The following is a 23890-nucleotide window of genomic DNA, read 5'->3' on the forward strand; positions in this document are numbered from 1 at the left end:
CCAGGCAGTAGTGTTTAGTAAAGGTATGGACTGACTTCCAAGTGGCAGACTTACAGATTTCTGCAATAGGGACGTTACGGAGTAAAGCCGCTGTAGCAGCTTTACCTCTGGTAGAGTGAGTCTTAGGCTTACTAACTAGAGTCTTGTTGGCTTTCTGATAACACAACTGAAAACAGGACACGATCCACCTGGAGATGGATTGCTTGGAGGTAGCAAGACCAATCCTGACAGAGCCATAGTTCACAAACAACTGTCCTGATCTACGAATCTCCTTAGTCTTATCTAAATAGAACTTCAACACCCTTCTAACATCGAGAGAATGAAGGGATCTCTCAGCAGGAGAGGAAGGATGCTGAAAAAATGTGGGTAAAGAAATCGTTTGATTCACATGAAAGTCCGACACTACTTTTGGAAGGAATTTAGGGTGAGTACTCATGACTGCCTTAGAAGAGTGAAACACCGTGTAAGGCTCCGAGAGCCTGGATTTTACTCACCCTGCGAGCCGATGTTATGGCGACAAGGAAAGCTGCCTTCCAGGACAGATGCTGGAGAGAAGCATTATGAATGGGCTCAAAAGGCTCCCGCATCAGTCTAGAAAGCACTACATTAGGCTCCCACGGAGGTGAAGGACGCCTAATAGGAGGAAACATTTTCTTCAAACCTTCCAGAAAATCTTTGATGACTGGGAGTTGGAAAAAGGAAGTTTGTGAAGGACATTTCCTATACGCAGTTAAAGCTGCTAGGTGAACTTTAATGGAATAAAAAATTCAGGCCAGATTGAGCCAAATGCAGCAAATAAGGAAGAATGACATCCTCCTTGCAGGCGGTAGGATCTGCATTCTTCGAGGCACACCAAATGCAAAATCTCTTCCATTTACTTGCGTAGGAAGTCCGTGTAGATGGTCTTTTCGCTTCTTTTAATATCTCCATACAGTTCTGAGGGAGATTTAAATGTCCATACTGCACTAGCTCAGGAGCCATACTGCCAAATTCAACAACAAGAAGTTGGGATGCACCATCTGCCCTCCGAACTTCGTGAGAAGGTCCGGCCGACACGGAAGCCGAAGGTGCGGCAGGAGAGACCGGTGTTGTAGATCTGTGAACCACCACTGACCGGGCCACTCCGGAGCAATGAGGATCATCTTGGCCCGTGATTGGGAAAGATTGATCATCACTGTCGGGATCAGGGGAATGGGGGGAAAAGCGTAGAGAAAGCTGTTTAACCAGTTGATCCACAGTGCATTCCCCAGCGTCCCTGGCTGGTAGAACCTGGAGGCGAAGTAGCGGCATTTTCTGTTTTCCGCGATGGCGAACAGATCGACCTCCGGAGTTCCCCATCTTTTGAATATTTCTTGCACCACCTCGTCGTTTAAGACCCACACGTGATTTTCGAGAACGAGTACTCCGGAGCAATGAGGATCATCTTGGCCCGTGATTGGGAAAGATTGATCATCACTGTCGGGATCAGGGGAATGGGGGGAAAAGCGTAGAGAAAGCTGTTTAACCAGTTGATCCACAGTGCATTCCCCAGTGTCCCTGGCTGGTAGAACCTGGAGGCGAAGTCGCGGCATTTTCTGTTTTCCGCGATGGCGAACAGATCGACCTCCGGAGTTCCCCATCTTTTGAATATTTCTTGCACCACCTCGTCGTTTAAGACCCACTCGTGATTTTCGAGAACGAGTCTGCTGAGCGCGTCTGCCTGAGCATTTTGCAAACACGGGAGGTGAGTCGCTGTGATGGTCAAGTGTCTGGCCAGAAGCCAATGCCAGATCGCCTGGGCCTCCCGAGACAGTGGGCGGGAGTGGGATCCCCCCCTGCTTGTTTAGATAGAACATCGTTGTTGTGTTGTCCATCTGTACAAGCAGGAAACTGGTGCGAAAGGAAGGCTGGAAAGCTTTCAGTGCCAAGTGAACAGCTCGAAGTCCCAGGGAGTTGATGTGATGCGTGGACTACTTCACGGACCACCTGCCCTGTATCTGTAGGTGATCCAAATACGCACCCCAGCCATGGAGAGACGTATCTGTCACGATGGTCTTTGTTGGAATCTCCTTGTGGAAAGGAGTCCCTCTGAGGAGATTGTGTGGAGAGCACCACCATCGTAGAGACTGGATGGCTTGCTGTGACAACATAATCCTGTCCTCCCAACTCCCCTCTTTCTGGTTCCACTGATCCTCCAAACATTCCTGCAGAGGCCGTATTTGGAGGCGTGCATGAGGAGTGAGAAAAATGCACGAGGCCATGGAGCCCAGGAGAGAGGACACCTTATTCACAGTCGGGAAGGGTATGGTCATGAGAGTCTGAGCCTTCCGAAGGATAGATAAGCGTCTCTCCTCTTAAGGACACACACTTGCCTTGCGAGTATCGATGGGGGCTCCCAGATACTGCAGCCACTGGACAGGAGTCGGGACAGACTTTGAGATATTGATGTGTAGACCCAAGCGATTCAGCTGACCGGACGTCCTGTTGAAATGCAGTTGTGCTTCCTGAAACGTGGCTGCCTTGATCAGCCAGTCGTCCAGGTATGGATAGACGAACACTCTGCTCTTCCGGAGGTGTGCTGTGACTACTGCCATGCATTTTGGAAAAGTCCTGGGCGCTGACTTCAGGCCAAAGGGCAGCACTGCATATTGGTAGTGATTCGTGCCGACCAGGAACTGGAGGAACTTGCGATGTTTCCTTGCTATGGGCACATGAAAATATGCGTCTTGCAGATCTATGGCACGTAGCCAGTCTCCCTGATGCAGCTGAGCGTAGATCTGATGCAGGGATAACATGCAGAACTTTTCTCTGCGGATCCATTTGTTCGCTTGCCGCAAGTCGAGAATGGGTCTGAATTCGTTCTTGCCCTTCTTGCGTACGAGAAAGAATCGTGAATATAGACCTTGTCCTCTCTGGGTAGGAGGAACCAGTTTTATCGCATTTTTCCTTAGCAGGGTATCGGCCTCCACCTGAAGCTCGCGCAGCCGGTGTTGAGAGCGAACTGGCGGTATCGATGGAGGAGGGCTGGTGAAACGTAGACAGTATCCATTGCGAACAATATTCAGCACCCAACTGTCCTGAGTTATCTTTTTCCACTCTGTCAGATAATTTTGAATGCTTCGGAGTGAGCAACAGAAGAGGGGGAAGTAACTGTTCAGGGCTTGGAACCCGCTGGGGCCTTGTTCCCTGGTGTCGACTGGTTAGACCTTCCTCTTGACTGGCGTCTTTGAAATGGCCGTTGAAACTGTTGCTGTTGTTGCTGTCCAGACTGACGGCCCTGCCCACGCTGGAATCGCTGAGAGGAATAACGCTGTTGGAAAGGTTGGAAATTCCTACGCTGCTCCTTAGGCTTCTCTAAGCCAACAGCTTTGAGGGTCTCCATCTCCGCCTTCATGCGGGCCATCTCCTCGTCCGCATTGGAACCAAAGAGGGTGCTACCCGAGAATGGAAGGTTCGCGATACGCTGTTGATCCTCTGGTTTTAAAGAGGTGAGACGCAACCAGGAATGCCGTCGGAGAGTAACGCCATGGCAATACTCGTGGGCTGCAAGAAGAGGTGTCCACTGCCGCACTGATAATCTGATTAAAGACCATCAGCCCCTCGTTGAGTACCTCCTGGAAATCCTCCCGTTTGTCCCTAGGTAGGAGGTCTAGGAACTGGTAAAGAGACTCCCACAAGGAACGGTAGTAACGGCCCAGCAGGGCAGTAGAGCTAGCCGCGTTCATTGATGTTGCTGCAGCGTTGCAGACTTTTCTCCCCAGAGTCCAGCTTACGGCTTTCCTTGTCCGGAGGGACTGTGGACGAGGGGGCCGCATCATGCTGCTTCTTCGCCGCCACCACGATGACTAAATCGGGGGAGGGGGGTGTCAGCCCAAAGAAATGCAGGGTCAGAGTCCGGGGCACGGAATTTCTTTTGGAGCCTCGAAGGCACAGATTTTACCGAGGAAGGTGTAATGAATAACTCCATCGCCGGTTCCTCCAATCCGGGTACCAAGGGAAGCAGAGGGCAAGAGGCTTGCCTCTGCTGCAGCGTCTCAAAAATCACCAACATAGTGGGAGTAGGTACAGACAACGCAATGCCCAGTTTCGCCGCTCACCTTACAAGAACCTCCTGGAATGTGGCAATGTCATCAACAGGTGACACTCTCAGAGGTGGTGAGTTCGATAATGTGGGAGAGTATCTTCCCTCACTAGTGGATGCTGTGTCCCCAGTATATCGAGAATGAGATCTCTTGTGACGACGGCTCCGGTGAGACCTTGTAAAAGAACAGTGCCGGCTGTGAGAGCGATGTTTTGGCCGTGACCTTGCCCTTCTAGGTTCTGCAGGTGGTTGAGACGGAGGAGGCAGAAGAGGAGAAGGCGGAGGATTTTTAGGAGGAGGAGGAGTGGTAGTCCTGGGCCACGGAGGCGGTGACTGACGAGGAGCCACAGGCTGACCAGGAGTAGGTGTCAGTCTCCTAGTTGGAGAATAGGTCCTGGAATACTCCGAGACCGAGGTAGATACCACCGTTCTCCGTTTGCGGGCTGATCTGGAAGAGGGAGCCCTGGATGTAGTGCCCCTCGACGGCGAGCGCAGACGACGTCATGACCTAGAGCTTGCTGTCGATGTTGAAAGGCTGACCAGAGGGAGACTTGTCTCTCGACGTCGACCTACGATGATACCTCCTCGACGTCGACCTTCTTCTTGACTTCGAACGTCTCGTCAACGGTGAGCAGCGGTGTCGTCGACGGCGAGCGCCAATATCTCCTTGATCCAGATCGACGGCGATGGTGTGTCGACGTCGACTGGGATGTCCTCGACGTCGACCTCACTCGAGGCCTCGACGTCCGTCCCCTCGACGTTGATCTTCGACGCCGCTTCGACCCAGAGCCCTCAGTCGACGGGGAGCATATCGCCGTCATACCAGGTCTCGACGTCATTTTTTAGCCTTCTTTCGACTGGGGAGCCCTCCAGAGGCCGACGCATGGGTCTTGGAGGAGGACTGGCTCTCTCCTTGCCCAGATGTCCCACCTGCAGTCTGTTGTCTTCTCTGCTCCAGGCCTTGAAGACGAATCTTCTCCCTCTCACGCAGGGTCCACCTGGAGAAGGATTTACAGATGGCGCAGGATTTAGGAACATGTGAAGTAGGTAGACAGAGAATACAAAGGCCACGATTCACAGAACTAACTTAAGACAAAATCCTAAACTTACTACCATTTTCGTATTCACAGAAGGCACTTACTCATTTTGGTATTCACAGAAGACACTTACTCACTTCGGTATTTACAGAAGTTAGGAGCCCTAACTTTAGGACTCCTAAATGCCTTCTGTGAATGCCGTAAGTCTTAAAATTAGGATTTTTCTCAGTTTAGGAGTCCTAAAGTTAGGACTCCTAACTTTACTACTAGAAAAACGGAGAAAAATCCTAGTTATAAAGCTTTCGGTATTCACAGAAGGCATTTAGGAGTCCTAAAGTTAGGAGTTCTAACTATACTACTACTAAACTGAGAAAAATCCTAATTTTAAGACTTTCGGTATTCACAGAAGGCATTTAGGAGTCCTAAAGTTAGGACTCCTAACTTCTGTGAATACCGAAATGAGTAAGTGCCTTCTGTGAATACCAAAATGAGTAAGTGCTTTCTATGAATACCAAAATGGTAGTAAGTTTAGGATTTTGTCTTAAGTTGGTTCTGTGAATCGGGCCCAAACTCTGTGGGCGTCCGACTTGGCCTTCTTCCTGCCACATTCAGGGTACTTGTCGAAAAAAAGATGGCATTTTGACAAGAAAAAAATACAGCAAAAGGAAGGAAAAGGCCAAAGACGTCTAGTAAAACACTCAAACTAACTTTCGAAAGCTTAATTATTAAAAAATATTCCACTCAAGGTAGAGCTCAATGCTCCAGGGTCCTGCTAGCAGGAGCCGGAAAAAAGAACTGAAAGGAACTAGCCTTTGACTGTGCATCATAGGATACCGAGGGTCTCTGAAAGGATTCTTAAAGGCACGGTATCCATTTACAGACACATAATGGCAGCCTATGGGGCTTGTCTGTCCAACCCTTCATCTCTATCATGAAAAAAGCATCTTTGTGAAGGGGAGTTTCTCTATGGGTGAAACTCAGTAAAATAGTTAAATTTAACTGTTACCAGGCTATCTTTTTCACTTCAGGATGAAGTAATGGCCAGCGTAGCCTAGCTGTTTTAAGGCTGCATTATTGTCTTTCTTTATCTCTTAAGTGTCTATGCAGAACTGCAGAACAGGACAACTTAAGAGAAAATATCTAATGAAGTGCTCCGGGGTCCACACACATGGGCGGGACTATTCACATGATTATGACCATCACAGAGATCCCCTACTACAGAAACTATGTACCTAGGGCATAGGTACCCTAGAGGTCTCTCAGGGGCTGCAGCATGTATTATGCCTCCCCTGGGAGATGCTGCGGCTCCTGAGAGACAATTCAAAATGACACAACAGGTCTGCTACAGCAGCCTGTGTAAGGTTGTGCATGCACCCCTTACTAAGATATAGGTTCACTATATCTATCCATATCACTGCACATATAAACCTATCAGTCACCCCTATGGCAGGCCTTATCAATCCAGAAGGCAGGGTGCTGGGTTTTATGTGAGAGGGTGCCCATGCATGAGCAGAGCCCCCCTGCAGCCTTCGGAACCTCTATTCCGGGGTTGGTTGTGATGCAGCCATACCATATATACTTAAGTGCATTATAACCTCGCGGTAAATGCTAACTTTAAAACAACTGCATGGAAACATGTCGCGTTTGGCGTCAAACACCTAGGAATCATACCTCCACACCAATAACTGGTGTGGGAGGTATGATTCCACCCTACTAGAGGGAGAAATATGACAGCACCGGTACACCCGGTACCAGTTTTGCAAACCCTGGCATCACAAAATGGATGCTACCAGTCACAGACACGAGTCTGCCCTCCTGCTGCTGGACGAAACTCCGGCAGAGGACGGCTGAAAAATAGGTTTCCTGTCACAGGGAAGTGTGACCACCTCCCAGACTGCACACTGGTCCCCTTTCAACCCAGCCCTATCTGCCAGGCTATCTGTGGGGGTAATCAGTCCTTTGTGTGCATCGTCTACATGCACTATCTTCTTCCCACAGGATTTACATGCTCTAAATAATAGGCTATAGAGTATATGGTTGCTACCATATTAGCCTATGGAAATATACTATTTTGTTATTTATGTACCGTGGGACTCCCACTACGACGACGGGGAATGATTCAGGCATGTGAATCTATGAAAGATACCCAAATACTGGATAAGATGTGGCAATCATGTATAGCATACTTGGCGGTTGAATTTCGTGAGCTCACATGCCCCTAATATCTGCTGATTCTGCGCCTGACAGCTACCAACACTACCGCGCGCACCTAGTCCGCAAACACCCTCTAGAAGTACTGGCGCGCTAAGAAGGCAAGCCCCCTCTGCTACCCACCCTTCACACTCCCTCTCCCTCTTGTTACCTCACACTTCTCAATCGTTATTTTGTTTTATTATCTCTCCTCATAGACTCCCCTACTATTGAATACGCACCAAATATCTCACCACTGACCAGTGGTTGTAGGTGGTTTATCTTTGCTGTATTCTGCCTGTCTTATGAAATCAATAAAAATGATTTTAACAAAAAAAACTGTTTGTCCTTCAACGGGAGAAAGTTGTAGTAGGTCTCCAAATACAGTTACATGTTTTCCACCAAACAGAACATCATAATCTGTTTTTAATATCTGTTGCATTCTCAAATGTACAAAGGCATTAAGCGTGAGACCATGCTAACCTCATTAATGAATAAAAGTTTCAACTCTTGAGACTTCATAACAAGCTTCTCCAGATAACTTATGATATTCCAATTTATTACCAGGTTCAACAGGTAGCACGAATAATCGATGTAAAGTAATACCTTTAATGTTGTGCTGCTAATCCAGATTGAGCTGTTACTACACATGATAAATGTGATTCTGTAGTTTTATGCAGATAACTCATCAAACTTTAATCAAGAAATGTTTTCCTGTTCCTGCTTGGGAACATTAGCTTTATTTTTTCTCGTGCAACACACCATGGTGTACCCTGCTCTTTGACTTGTATATATATTCTTTCTATTCAATATTTAGTGGTTCTTCTAACTTTCCCAACTGAATAATATCCTGCTGTGCATGTTGCATTACAGTTTCTACCTCATTCATGGCTTTTGCGGCTTCATTTTCAATAATTGGTTGTCCCAGTGGATCTTGGATCAGTGGACCAGAACTGTAGCAATGAAAAAAGATTGCACAAAATCATTAACTTCGTTTTAGTCCTACAGACTGGGGGAATGTCTTAGATGTCCAAATGCAGTTAGTTCACAATATACAAAATGCAAGGTACAAAGTGTCAAATATTTAAATGCAGAATACACAATACCACAAATGTCAATGGCTGCATATGCTTCTTGTTAGTGAAGATTCACATCCCAGCAGCCCCTGAGCCCCTCATGCTCATGGCTTTTGAAGAACCTTTTGCACAATCTAAGTACAACAATGTATAAAGTGCAACATACCAACTATTGTATTTGAAACATATCGATAAGAATTCACAAATACACATACAAAATGTATAGTGCAGAAGTGCTAGGTATAACAATGAAAACGGTTAAAAAAAATTCAACATCGTTAACTTTGTTTTAAACCTGCGAACTGGGAAGAAATCTTGAACGTCCACGAGCTCATTGGCATTCTTGAAGCCAGTAACCGTAAATGAATTTAAGTGAAATAGTGTATAAAGTGCAACGTAGCAACTGATACGCATGCATTATATGAATCATATTGATGGGAATTCACAGATGCAACAAACATTATTACTTTAATTTAGACGTAATGACTAGAAGTGCAACTTATTCTTAAAAAAAACAAAGTGTCAAGTGCATCATACATACTAGCACAAATAACAAGCACTACATATGTTACTTGATAGTGAAGATTCACGTCCCAGCATGCCTGGGGCTCTAACTCATGGCTTTGCACCTCTTCCAGTGTAACATATAATTGGAATTGGCCCTGAAATAAAATGAATTATTGAAGCCTGTGCCACAGCAGATTTAAATTAGCCAATCAATCCCAGGAAGTCTCTCAGACGGTGAGCAGCCACCAACGACTTATACGGGGGAAAAAAATTGTTCAGATAGCAAAAAAAAAGTATTTTGATTGGCCAAAGAAAGAATGTCCTCTTTCATACGGTAATTCACAAAGTTGACAATCATTGTTCGTGGATACTTAGCATTAGTTATGCATTGAGCAGGGACCTGATGAGACCGCAAAATGGTAAGATTAGCCGGGGCATTCTAAAGGATGTGTGTTTTGATCAGTGTTTCCATAAACTGCAGAGGGTTATCGCAGCCCCCCATAGTTTCGGTCCCCTTCAGAATTCCCACGTAAGGCATATTGATTGTACCTTCTTGCATAGTTTTCAATTTGATCAATTTAGTTCTGCGAGGCATGTAACTTCTTTTGAATAACATCAATATACTAATCCTAAATGAAGGAACGATCCTCTAATTGGATACTCTCTGCTCTACTTTCTTGATTTGCTCCGGTACCTGTTGCATTATCTTATCTATTTTGTCACGTCACTGATGTATTGAAGCCGTTTCTTGCGCCTGTAGAGCCTTTAAGTCTCTTGATTTCTGTCAGGATGGTCTCTAAAAGTTACTGAAACTGAAATGTTGTAGAGTGATTTACATTTAACAGACCAAAACCTGACAGGGGTGAAAGTCAATGGAACACTGACCTCCTTTCTGAGACTGGGATTGGTGGGGGAGGGGAATACTTGCCATACTTGCCCCTCCTTACCCGACTGGTGTGGGGGTTGATCAAGTTTCTGCAATGCTTCGCTTAGCCTAACCGATATGGATGTCATGATTACCTGATCAGAGTTACAACTAGCTCTGGCTCCTAAAAGCTTTGCATTTGCAGTACCTGTGAAAGCCTTGTGGGTCTTAGAGAACAACGGGTAGTCCTTGCCCTCCTTGTCATTACTTTTCACGCTCTCTGGTGTCCACTGGCTTTCACTCGCTCCAGTCCCCTCCATTTCTTCAACCCCAGGTCGCAGCACTTTAAAACTGCATCACAACTTTATTGTTTTTTTGGAGTCTCAGGTAATTAAGAAGGAGGGTTCTGATATCTGGGCAAACACTTTTTCAGACCACTAAGAAATCGCTATTACTATAGAGCTGGATACTGCTACTAAGGAGAGGCCCAGATGGCAGCTTGAGAGGTCCCTGCTGACTAATGAAGATTGGGTGGCAGATATGAGAGGTTTTATAAAGGATTTTTTAATGGTTAAATCGCAATACGGCTGCAGGTTTTGCAGTATGGGAGGCCTTTAAAGCCACTGCACGAGGGTATATTAAATCATATATAGGGCTAGGCAGCAGAAGGAGCAGGCTTCACAAATAAAGGAATTGAAGCTGGCAGTGAATATAGTGGCTTGTATTAGGACAGGGGTCCCGCTTTTGCTAAAAAAAAAAAAAAAAAAGCTGGAAAGGACCACGCGAAATATTAGGGACTTTTTTGTATTAGAGAAAAAAAGGACATTGCAACAACAAATGTATGAAAAGAATAAAAAATTGGGAAACATCTGGCATGGGCCACCCGAATTAAACAAGACAAGACAAACAAGCAATCAGGCAAATCGAGAACCCCAATAGCCATTCCTCACTTTCCCATGAAGATGCTGTGGCCCAGGTCTTCTTGCAGCACTATAGCAGAATATATGAAAAATAATTATCCAGCTGTAGTTTCTGATATTGAACACTATTAAAGATCTATTCATCTACCCTGGTTTTCAAGAACCCATCAGGATGCAACTTTGGCAAAGATAACAGTCTCTGAGGTTGAGGAATCGCTTCAGAAAATGCCAAATGTGAAGGCATGTGGGAACAATGGCTTTTTATCAGAATTATAAAAGGTTTTTGCGAAGGAAATAGTGCCCTTCACAGGGAATTCATGCACTAACACTTTGTAATTATTGTTTCAAGGTACAAGGTTGATGCACCATAATTAATTAGTTGAATTGTGTAAGCCTAAAGCACTAGAACATTTTGTGATTTAAGCATATTAAATGTATATTCACTCCAACTTATGTTACGAACCGTGTTTCTTTTATATTACAACATGCTGATTATTCTTGCTCAATATATATGTATTTTTTAAATGAGTGATGTAATATATGTGTGGTCATAAGTAGTGCATAGCGGAGGAATACGTTATAGTTAGCTCAGGTAATTATAACTGCTTAATTTCAATGGTTTGTACAAGTGAAATCTGAGCCTATAACGTCCCTATAACCTTTTATTCCAGTGAATTTCTAAGGTTCTTTTAACTCTATTTCCTGAACTATTTTTTGCTATGTTAAGTAAGATGCCCATAGTATTGTAAAGTTGGGGGGAGTGCTGGGTCTGAACACAGCGCCCGGCCTGGCATTGTGCTGCCCCCACCAAAGCTTGCTGATCCTGCCCCCCCACCTAGCCACCCATTGACCATGCCCCTGCTCCCTCAATACACCTGTGTGGAAGTTGTTCTGCTACTGCCCTTCCCGCCTGCCCTAAACAGTTAGCTTGCTGCCTCATCCACGTCCTCCCTACCCTGTTGTCCGAATTCATGCATCATGCCCTCTTTTCTGCCCTCCAGGGTCCAATATGCTGCCACTGCCTTCTATTAAGCTTGATGTCCCAGCCCACTCCTGCCCTCCAAAACCCAATTCTTTGCCCCAATCATTGCCCTTCTGTTTAGCTTCTGTGCATAGCTTGCTGCACCTACTCTTCTTCCCCCTGCCCCCTGATGTCTTTGCGCATTCCCCTGCTTCCTCCTTTTCGCCCACCATGTTCTAGGGACCTAGCACCCTCCGATCTACTGAGTGTACTGTTGAGCTGCCATTTCCACCTTCCTAGGGTGGTCAGATAGCTGCCGCCTGCACCTGCCACCTCCACCCTGTCTGTCCAAATTCCATGCCCCTATCCCCTCCCTCCTATCCTTTATGGTCCATTTTGCTGACACTCCCTTCTGCCCACCAATCTGTTCTGCTGCAACTGCTTCTCCTACCTGCTCAGCGTGAGCTGTTAAGCCCCTTCCCCTGCCCCTTTTTGTCTGTGTCCTGCCCCTACCCCTCCCTTCTATCCGCCATGGTCCTTTGTGCTTGTACCTTCCCCCTCCCTCTTGCCCATCTTGGTCGTTGTATTGACACTAACTCTCCAGCTTGCCATGCATGGTCTTTTGTGACATCACAGCCCTTCCCACCTGCCCTGTGTGGTCAGCTTGCTCCCCATCCCCCCTCCCTTCCGTTGTCTGTGTATACGCCATTATAGTGTCACTGTTGCCCACTATGGTGTGTTGAGCTTTCAGTGCCCATTCCGTCTGCACCCATGATCAACTTGCTGCTCCTACCCTGTCCCCTTCCCTGTTTTCCATTTATAGACCCTTATCTCCTCCCTCCTGCCTTGTCTGATCCATTGTTGTGCCCCCACCCCCTCCCTCCTGCACTTCATGGTTTATTATGATGCAACTGTCCCTCCTGGCTGTCTAGTATGGTCATCTTGCTTCTCTTACCTCTTTCCCCTCAGCTCTGTTATCCATGTGAATGTCCCTGTCCCTTCCATTTTGCTTTCTGTGGTCTGTTGTGCTGCACTGCCATCCTACTTGCCCTGTGTGGTTTATTGTGCTATTGCAAACCCTGATGCCTGCCCTGTAAGGTTATTCTGGAGCCCCTGCCCATCTCCCTTCTGCTCTCTGTTATCTGAGCATATGTCCCTACCCCATTCGTCCTGCCCTTCATGATCCAATGTACCTTACTTGCCAACATTTTGTACTTAGCAAGCGGGAGATTTTAAAAACCTGGGGAATTGTATTTTCCCCATTGAAAAAGAGGAGAGTTTAGGCAGGAGACATAAAATAAAAACCCCTTTTGGGCTTAAAACATCAGTCTCCTACCTGAATCGGGTCTGTTGGGAGGTAGCTTGTACTGCCACTGCCTCTTCCTTCTGCCCTCAATGGTCTTTTTGACATTGCCCAGCCTCTCATGCCTGTATTGCATGATTGGTTTCTTGCCTCTGTCCTCCATAGTTGTTCTTTAAAACACTGTGGGAGGCTGCAGTAGAACTGAAGGGAATCAACTGACAGGCTGCACCTGCTGGAAGTACATGTATTACTGAGAATGTCAGACTTCATTCTCATATGGATGAGAAAGAGTGTGACTTAACAGAAAATATGCTCTTATTTTAACTTCCGGAGCTCCTTCCATAATCTCTATGGGAAAATCCTCAAAAAAACTGTTTTCTATCAGACATAATTCATGAAATCCCACCAGGTTTTTTCACAGGGTAAAATCATCTTAGAGCACACCACAATTGATAACATTAGTATACCACCATCAACAAATGATTTATGTTGCAACTAAACAATTGACAACATTAATATAGCACCATCAACATATGATTTATGTTGCAACTAAAATCTGTTATCCCTCTTTATACATTCTCTTTTTTGTGACCCTCAAAACCTGCCATTCACTACAATGCATTTCAATGGGGTGCTAACATGTATATTGGCCCCTAGGTGGCTGCCAATACTTCCTGGTTGAAGTGATGGCAGCCAATCAGATCCCACCAAGAGATCTGTGCTTCGGCTCAGCCCGGATTTAAAAATTTGTTTTTTCTTTATCTCCAAAGATACTGAAAGAATTTACACCAAATAACAAAAAGTGTGGGGTGTGTGGCCAACATGGCGGTCGCGGCCGAAGGCGAGCTCCGCTGAGCCCGTCGTTATTATTCTGCAGTTATCCTGCCTCGTCGGTTATTTCGCCACAGAAAACCATCGGAGGAATCCGTAGAGGCCACTGTGGTGCCATTATCGGCCGGTTTCGCATGGATCGGGGCTCCGATTCAGTGATGTGCACAATCTGAAGGCCCGGCTGGGAGGACGGAGGTGGAGCGAGCTGGGCGGCACCTGACCTGGACTTCGGTCTGCGTTGAGGCAGGGTTCCGTCTTCCACGGGGAAAGTTTGCTGAGCGGCGGACGACCCCTGGCACTGGCCTTGCGCTCGACGCCGTTGGATTGGGGCGGCCTGGGGACCGGCGATTTGGTGAGTGCTCTGGGTCCCCTGCCCCTGATTTGGCAGTTACGCTGAGCTGCTTGAGGACCGCAGCCCCGGAGACGCCGGGAGGTGGAAGTTCCCATGGGGCTCGGCTGGCCGGAGAGAGGGCATTGGCTCCCGCATTTCTCCCAAACTATTGACGCCCGCCGGTGGCTGAATCGTGGCACACCTGGGGAAGTGCCGGCATAGCTGCCCGGAAGTCGACGGGGGCGGTGCCCCCTGCTGTGCGGGCCGGCCCTCGGGATTGTGGGGGGGGGGGGCCTGGTTTGGTCTGCTCGGGCCCCGACTGCCACCTGGTGGCTGGCGGCCGGCACAGCGAGAGGACTTTATTCTGTGCCCCACTCCCTCCTACATTTGTCTCACCGGGCGGCATATCGGCAGCAAGATCGGGCTCCATACAGTGCGTAGGCCGGCCGCCTTGAGTGGTCTCTTCGTGTCTGGCGGGGTGGAGCCCCCGTGTTGGTGCCATAGACCCTTGTGCACCCCACCACCAATAATCGGCAGTCGGATCAGGGTGTGGGGGGAGAGCGTGGTTGCCTTGGGGGAGCCTAGGGTTGGAACATTACCCCCGAAAGGGCCCTTGGGGTCTGCCTGGAGCCGAGTAGCGCTGATGACCGGGGCTATACGTGCCGGCTGGCCTGGATTTAAATGGGGCCCTGAGACTACAGCAGTGGACCTAGCAGCAATTTACACAGACGCGCCAGAGTTGTAGAGTGGCAGTGGCGACTGTGTGCACCGGAGTGGCCATGTGACTGTCCCAGATTGATCCGGGGACACTGGGGAGCTGCTTGTACCTGGTCGGGGGTCGCTCCCCTGGACTTGTGGGGACTTGGGACACCCGCTAGGGATTTGCCTCAACGCACCAAAGTGATACTCCTGTGATCATTGGGGTTGGTTGTTGCATTTGACTGCACGCCCCGGCTTGTGGCCAGATCTATACATTGTACTTACTATCTATGAGCCCCATAGCCAATATGACAAGGGACAAACCATCCGGGGGCTCGGCCAAGTAGATAGACCGCTACACCGGGCCGGGGGCCTCAGCGGCTGACCAAGGGGGTGCCCACGGAGGAGTCCCGGACAACGCAGCACTTATGGCAGCAATCACGCAGTCCAGAACGGCTTTGGAAACCAAGATCGGGGAGGTAGGCTCTGAAGTTTTACTTCTCCGACAGGATCTGCAGAATGCAACAGAACGCATCACGGAGTCCAAAACCAGAGTCTCAGGGGTCGAGGATTCAGTTACTACATTGAAGAAGAAGGTGGCATCCTTAGAAACTATCACCAGAGGCTTGGCTTCTCGCATTGAAGAAGCAGAAGGGAGGGCTCGGCGGAGCAACTTGCGCTTCATGGGCTTCCCGGAGGGCTGTGAAGATGGCAATGTGGAGCAGTTCTTAACTATGTGGCTTGTCAGTTGGCTCCCACCGGAATCGATGTCTTGCTGCTTTATTATTGAGCGGGCACATAGTGCCCTTATGCAGCAACCGTCCCCGTGGGCTAGGCCGCGACCGTTCTTTGTGAAGATTTCGAATTAACATGATAAGAGACGCAATCCTGAAGCAGGCCCGCCTTAAAGAACCCCTTCACTTCGACAATGCTCGCGTTCTTATATTCCCGGACTATACTAGACTGGTTCAACAGAAACGGCAGTCTTTCAAGGTGGCAAAGGCAAAGCCTGAAGCTACCGTATGCTCTCCTGTATCTTGCCAGGCTGCGCGTCGTCTACCAATCCGTACGCTGTTCTTTGATTAGCCTGAAGAGGTCTTTACTTGGACAGACGAGACGGTGAAATTGCGCCCACATACGCCACCCACACTGGAGACGGATTCTTCGACCGGTGACCGGGTCCGTAAACCACCAAAGCCTACGAATAAAGGTACCAGAAGATCTCGACCCCGGCGTCACTCGCAGTCGTACAGTGATGCCAGTAGATCGGCCTTGGTGACCCGGCCATGTAACGGTGAAGGAACTCCCTCGGATGAGGAACTAAAGCAGAGATCCACTGAACCGACGTGGCATATGTGGGGGCCATACCCTCGTTGGACCGTCCATGGTTCGGTGGACAGCCCATGGACAATGGGTGGGCTTCAGGGTATCCATTGGTGGAGGGGTGCCCTCGTTGGGGTCCCAGCACCACCTTCGCCGCGACAGATACTTCAGCAGTTTTGAGGTATTGGGGTGGGGGGTTGAGGGCAGTTGGGTGGTTGGGGTTCCTTGTTTGCACTGTCTCATTACTATGTAAAGCTATTATCTACACTCTAGATGATGACTGTTCTATGCGCCAGGAAGAAGCGAGTAATTGGTTTGTATCATATATAGATGTTCTGCCAGTCTGTTGCCACGCAATGGGGTCTAGTTATTGGCGGCTTTCCACCCTACTCATTGATACCTCTGATGTTGTAGATGGCATCTCCAATGGTTTATCAACAGCGGGTTGCTGGGGGTATCCGTGTTGTGAGCTGGAATGTGAGGGGGCACTGGACAAGGTAAAGAGTGGAGCCATTCTCCGACAGGCTGAGCATGAGCAGGCGGATGTCCTGATGTTGCAGGAGACACACTTGTTGGCCACGAAGGCCCTCTGTCTCCTTCAGTACGGCTACACACAGGTGTTCCACTCTGGGTTCACTAGGGGCTCCAGGGGGGTGGCTGTTCTTATCCATAGACGGGTCCCATATTCCCATTCCAAGACATGGGTGGATACACAGGGGAGGTATGTCTTTATTCAGGGGACTGTTTATGAGGAACGGGTGGTACTGGGTTGTGTTTCAACCCCTCCCCCTCTTGTCCTGGACTTTGGTTGAGCTCTTTATGACGTTGTGGGTTGAGATACCCGCTGGCTTGGCAGTAATCGGGGGTGATTGGAATGATGTGATAGATGCGGCATGGGACCGCTGGAGATCAGGTGGACAGCTTGCCACTGGTCCGCCTACTAAACTATGTTCCCTGGAGTCAGGGTTGGGTTGGTTGGACACGTGGTGCGGGTCACATGGGGGGGAGGGGGGAGCAGGGTTATACCTACTTTTCATCAGTTCATGACTCCTTTTCATGTCTAGATTATCTATTTGTGCGTTGGCAGAGTGAGGGAAGCAGAAATTCTCCCGAGGGGTTTATCGGACCGCTCTCCGGTTGCCTTACCTCTACAACTCGGCCCAGCGAGGCAGCCTTTTAGATGGCGTCTCCCTCTATGGAATTTAGAGGATGAACAATACAGGTCAGGCAATCGATCAGTATTTGGAGTTTAATGTTGGGTGTGTGAACGCGGCCAACCCCTTATGGGAAGCCATGAAGTCAACTATACGCGGGGTGGATATCTCCTACTGCTCTGCAGCGCGCCGGACCAGATTAGAGGTGTTGCTGAGGTCCGAGGCACATCTTATTAATATTGGTAATTAATATTGGCAAGACAAACACATGTAGATTTGATGATGGATGAGGCCCGTCTGGCTTGGCTGGCGTCCAGTAGGAGGATCTATTAATGGGGGGCCAAGTCTAGCAAACTACTCCATCGCTTGTGCCAGGGCACTATGCATTCCCTGGTACTCCCTGGTATTTATGGGCCTGATGGGAGGACCCTCGGTGATCCCTCAGCGATCGCAGAGAGCTTCGCACATTATTATGCCACACTCTATACTCGTCGAGAAATACTGTTGGAGAAGCAGATACTTTGGTTTCTAGCGGACCCTCCCGCCTCAGACCCTCTCGGATGCAGCATGGGCGGACTTGGACCTTCCGTTCACGGAGGAGGAGCTGGGGGTGGCTCTGGGAGACCTGAGCTCCAGGAAGACCCCAGGTCCTAATGGGTACCCATGTGAGATTTATAAGAAATATTTTACGAAATTAGGACCCCATTTCCTTCGGGTTGTGGAGGAGGCAAGAGAGCGTGGTTGCCTACCGCAAGATTGGAGACGCGCCGAGGTGGTATTGTTTCACAAGCCAGGGCAACCCCGACCTTCATGCATCCGATCGTCCCATTTTTTTGCTGAATATAGAGGCTAAGATTTTTGCCAAGGCCTTGGCTAATCGCCTTCAGGCACATATCGCCTGAATAGTCCACCCGGACCAAGCAGGTTTTATGCCCCAACGGGCAACTAGGCATAATATCCGGCGTGCCCATATTACCATAGACACTATTTCGGGGGCTAGATGTACCGGGTGCACTCCTGCTTGCGGACATGGACAGGGCGTTCGACTCCCTTAGTTGGACGTATTTATTTGCTCTTCTGGATCGGCTGAATTTGGGTCCACGGTTCTTAGCCTATTTGAAATTGTTATACACTGACATCACGGCTTCGGTCCGTATCGCGGGGTCGGCCTTCTTCACCTTTCCGCTTTCCGGTAGGTAGGGGGAACTCGGCAGGGGTGTCCACTATCGCCATTTCTCTTCGCCTTGGCCATGGAGCCCTTGGTAGCATGGGTGCGCATAGATGCACAGATTGCCGGATTCGAGTGGCCACCGGAGTTGTTGGACCGCATCGTCCTATATGCCGACGATGTCCTGTTCATTCTGACGGATGTCAATGAGATGGGCCTAGGTTGCTCCGGATTATGGAGATCTTTGGGGAATCATCCAGCCTGTTTATGAATCCACGTTAAGTCCACCCTGTGGACCTTGGGCAACGAATGGAGCTCGGTCCTTGGTCCTTCAGCAGTGCAGACAACTACAATAGGGGTGAAATACTGTGGGGTCTACCTGTCAGATGCCATGGAGGTCTCATGGGAGCGTAATACTCTACCGGTATGGGCACGGGTGCGCGAAGAGCTGAAGACCTGGTCGCATATGCCCCTATCTCTCCCTGGACGATCGGCCATCTTCAAGATGGTGTCACTACCACGATTGCTGCCTTCCCTGCCCCCCACCCCCCCCGTCGTGGTTTCGCCGGGTCAATTCAGCCTTGGTACAGTTTCTATGGCCAGGAAGGCCTTATAGAGTGGACAGCGGACGTGCTTCCAGTCGAGCTACTGTGGCGGACTGGCCACGTCGGACGTCCAGTCATATTACATGGCCTCGCATCTTTTAATATTGAATGACTGGTGGTATGGGGACAGGTCCGACCCTGCCTATCTTGTGGAACGGTGATGTATGGGGTCCAATACTATACATACTATCCTATATACTGCATCGATGCGTGGGGCTCTGCCCTCAGCCACTAAAGTGGTCTTTCAGGTGTGGAAGCATGTGCTGCGAAAGATAGGTTGGTGGGGCAGGTAGACGAAGGAGACTCCACTTTGGTCCAATGGAAGGTTGCCCCAGCTGACTGGCCTGGTGGGCTTCCGTTATTGAATATAGAGATCTCCACCCTTGGGGATGTGATGTGAGGTACGATTCTCAAGTCCTGCCGGCAGCTCCAGCAAGATTTCCAGATGCCTAAGACCCAGTTTTATAAATATCTTCAGTTCAGATATGCCATTCTTTCCAGTGTCACTGAATTGAAGTCTCTGCTGGACTTTAGCGTCATCGAGGCCAAATTGTTTATGGTGGACTTACTAGACCATAACATCTCCCAGATTTATCAGTCTCTTGTAACTAATAGCCCCAATACGCTGAATAGACTCAGAGAGGCATGGGAGTTAGACATTGGCCCTTTGGAGGGAGAGGACTGGACTGAGGCACTGGCTTCCCCCCAGGAGGCTGCAATCGCAATGCACCTCAGATTGATCCAATTTAATTACCTACACCGAGTATATTATACTCGAGTCAGACTCTGGAAGGCGGGGTTGGTGGCATCTCTGCTCTGTTTGGGATGTGGCCGGGAAGAAGGTACTCTCCTCCACACAGTATGGCAGTGTAGCATGATTGTGAAGTTCTGGCAGGGAGTGGTGGCTTGTCTGGCAGAGGTCTAGGGCTCGGAGCTCCCCTATTCACCTAAATTAGAATTGTTGCATATAATGGAGGATGTGGGGGCAATATTTACAAGTGACACCTGAGGCTATTAGTATTTACTATAGCCAAGCGTGACATTGCACGGAATTGGAAGGCGGAGGCGCCGCCCTCTTAACAGCATGGAAGAATGGACTGGATTTTAATATGGGTTTAGAGCTCCCTATCTTTAAGGCACGGGGATGTCCGCAAAAGCATGCAAAGATATGGAAAAGGTGGGCCGAGTATAGAGGTCTCCCTCTGGAACGCTCCACAATCGAGGATGAGGCACTTGGGAGATCGGGGTGCTGGAACCCGGGGTAGGAACTCACTGGTGCCGAGGGATTGTTGAAGATGCTGTGGGAGTGGAGAGATGGCATAAGATGTAGTGCAACAAAGGTGCATGGGATGGGGGGTTTGTTGTATTTTTTTAATGTTCCTTTGTAAGTCATATATCGTTGTTCTGAAAACGTCTACACATTTTCTGTACTGTAAAATGTGGCAGTTGGTCTCTGGGTTACAGGGCTCAGCATAATATTTGATGATTGACGTAATAAAGATTGTTTAAAAAAAATAACAAAAAGCGTGATCTCTAGAACAAAATCTTATCTTTCTGGCAAATTTGCTGTAAATCCGTATAGCAGTTTGCGCTACAGGCGTGTCTAAAGACTCTATGGTAATTATAATGGCAAACGCACTGATTTTTTTACAACCCCCCCCCCCCCTTCTTTTCTTGGCCTCCGCTTGACGGATTGCCCCGAAACTTTCCATGCACCACTAGAATTATCAGCACACTTTTTTTTAGGGAACAATTTTGTCAAGATTCGACAGACAGCGCCAAAAATATACTTTTCCTATGGAAATATGGTCTCAACTATATATATATTCACTGAAAAAAACATAGGTTTCAGGCACGTTATAGTTAGGAATTAGCATTTAAAAACAATAGAAATTCACTGAAAAAACATAAGTTTCAGGGGCGTTGTAGTTAGCTGGACATTTCCCCTGTTATAGTTAGATCAGCTAACTATAACTCGAAACCCCCGCAATGCACTGCTGATGACGTCACATATTACATCACTCATGACATGGTTAGTGACATCACTGATGACTTCTCAAATGACATCACTGATGACATCATCCATGCTGTCACACCCCTTCACAGGGAAGCAGAGTCAAGAGGGAGGAAGTATGGGCATGCTGGGAAGGGGGTGTAGCCAAGAGTATGATGGGACTCGCAGTCACAGACAATCTACACCCACCCACATGGCCCAGCAAGATCAAACTGAACCATACTCGCCTCACAGGGAGTGGGAAGAGACTGACAAAATGTCTGACACTGGGCTCTGTTGTGGGGAGCACAAGGCCATGCTGGGAAATGGCCAAAAACAAACATCAGGACTTCACAGTCGGCTATCTTGCCATTGCTGTCACACCCCCTCACAGGGAAGCAGAGTCAAGAGGGAGGAAATATGTGCACGCTGGGAAGGGGGCGTGTAGCCAAGAGTATGATAGGACTCGCAGTCACAGACAATCTACACCCACCCACATGGCCCAGAAAGATCAAACTGAACCATACTCGCCTCACAGGGAGTGGGAATGGACTGACAAGATGTCTGACACTGGGCTCTGTTGTGGGGAGCACAAGGCTATACTGGGAAATGGCCAACAACAATATCAAACTCTGTCTGTGACAAGCAGGGAAAAAGCAGTGTACAGGCAGGCATCTGTTCGAAAAGTAGATAAAGTCATGTTTGTGAACCATCGATGCATGTCGAAACATAACTCACAATGTGTGTCTCTTCCAAACACAGGTGGTGCTGGGCACAAAGCACCAAATGATGAGGATACCTAGTCCCAGACTCTGACGGACACTGAGCTCTCTGGTCTGACTCTCTCACTGTCCTCTTCGGATGACGACGACCAACCTGGCCCCTCCGGTGTGAGCCATCATGCAGCCCCAGCAGCATCAACATCTGCACCCCCTGTACCCTCGCCTCCAGCATCTGGACACCGACAGGGCACCCCCGCCAACACGGACAGACCAAGGTCAATCAACACCCACAGCACAGGGACACAGGACCCCCTGGAAGCTACAGCAAACACCACCAGCAACATCACCCAAGGGGTCACAGTGTCACCTGTGCGTCCCGCCGCTGGTCCTGCCCATGTGGATAGGGGTGCTGGGAGGGGTGGGAGGCAGAGGGCGCTCCTTGGAGAGGGGTCTGGACTGCATGATGACCCCCACCTGGCACGCATATTAGATGCGTACCAGGATAGCACCGGAGGATTTGGCCAGGTAGTGGGGATCCTCAAGGACATGCAACATGAGCAGGTAACATGCCATTACTGCGTTGCTTTGGGACATACTCCAATGCCTTCGCCAGATCAACAACAACCTGTCCACACTTCCTGTGTGGCCACAACATCTGTCGCAACACCATCTGCCAGCGCCACAGGGAAGGAGGACGACTGACGGAGAGTCCCCTGCACTGCAGAGGCCTGCACCTGACGATCCCCTCCCCCCCACCCCCCCAGAAGAAGAGGGGTCGTCCGAAGAAGGACATGTGAGAGGCAGATGTCCCAGCACATCCCCCAGGGCCTCTAAACCTGTTCTGGACAATGTTCTTTGTGGTATGCAACCCGTTCACCTTGTCCAATCGCACACAACTCGCCTACATGACATGGAGGGTTCATGTTGGGCCAATGTAGCAGGTGACTGTGGACTTTACTCTGGACATTTCATCTACCAGCACTTCCAACTCCAATGTGAACTTTGGATTCCCAAACCAATGTACAGCACCCACCATCCTGTGCACTTCCCACACACATATTTGTAAATAAACTCACCAGTACACCATACTTGCCTCTGTTGTGATTCCAACTTGTCATGTTCAGGGAGATGTCGATCTGCTACACAACACAGTGCATGCCAAATACTGCAACAATGTGACCAAAGTAAGGTTGAGTCATGGTGATGTGACACATATGAGGGAGACACACCACTATGGGAACACAAAACATACTCACCAAGGCCATGTTACTCATCACACACAATGATGGTGACCTGAAACACATTGGCATGCACAGACACAACACCAACCCCAGTCAGTGGTAACAAGTCCACAGGTGAGGTAAGCAGATGTCACTCAGATGTGGGAAGACAGACAACGCACATAACAAAGCGTAGTACAGGTTCATTACACATCAGCAACACGTTTATTCCACAATAGTTACACGGTAATTCTACGCAATAGTGGACACACGCTTTCAATGTGTTGGAGAATGGAAGTCCAGGGATGTGTGGTACATCAGTTGATGGGAATTGTCATCTTCCACACTGGTGTTGGCTTCTGGGTGTTGGAGGTCAGTGTTGATTACACAACAGGCAAAGTACCCTGGGAAGGACAGACAAGATAGCACAGAAGAACAGGAGAGAAATGCAATACACATGCACAAAACATGTTGCAAGACACATATACAAACACTAGTTAGCAGTACTACCCTATTGTGGAGTACACACCACCTGAATGGACACATCACAGCACGCATCCAGTCAAAGTGGCACACAGACACACTCAGACAGCAACAGAGCTGGCACAACACATTCCAGGCTACCTCCATACATTCATATAACAACCCTGGAAACTCACATTCAGGTGAAGAAGTTGTTGATGAGCTGTGGGCGGATGTCACCATCATCTTCATCATCACTGGCATCTTGGCCCAGGCAGGGATCCTCCACAGGTGCCGGAGGTTAGTCGTCGTCATCCTGGATGAGAGGCACCTCCTTCCGCACCACCATGTTGTGTAGCATGCAGCAGACAAGGATTATTTTGCACACCTTTGCAGGCTCATATGAGAGGACCCCTCCGGTCTTGTCCAGGCAGCGAAAGCGGCTTTTCAGGAGGCCGAATGT

The 23890-nt window shown here is 48.8% G+C and overlaps 1 long non-coding RNA gene across 4 annotated transcripts in view; it reads right to left on the reverse strand.

Annotated features, from left to right (window-relative positions):
• LOC146829583 (uncharacterized) overlaps positions 1-23890 on the reverse strand; it is a 493129-nt gene that overhangs the window by 58809 nt on the left and 410430 nt on the right. For all 4 annotated transcript variants that reach the window (XR_014962015.1, XR_014962016.1, XR_014962013.1 and 1 more), the window contains one exon: positions 8168-8240. This is a non-coding gene — a long non-coding RNA (uncharacterized LOC146829583). The remainder of the gene's footprint in view (positions 1-8167; positions 8241-23890) is intronic.

The sequence above is a fragment of the Triturus cristatus genome, chromosome 5_2, assembly GCF_964204655.1.
Source record: "Triturus cristatus chromosome 5_2, aTriCri1.1, whole genome shotgun sequence".
Classification (NCBI taxonomy): Eukaryota; Metazoa; Chordata; class Amphibia; order Caudata; family Salamandridae; genus Triturus; species Triturus cristatus.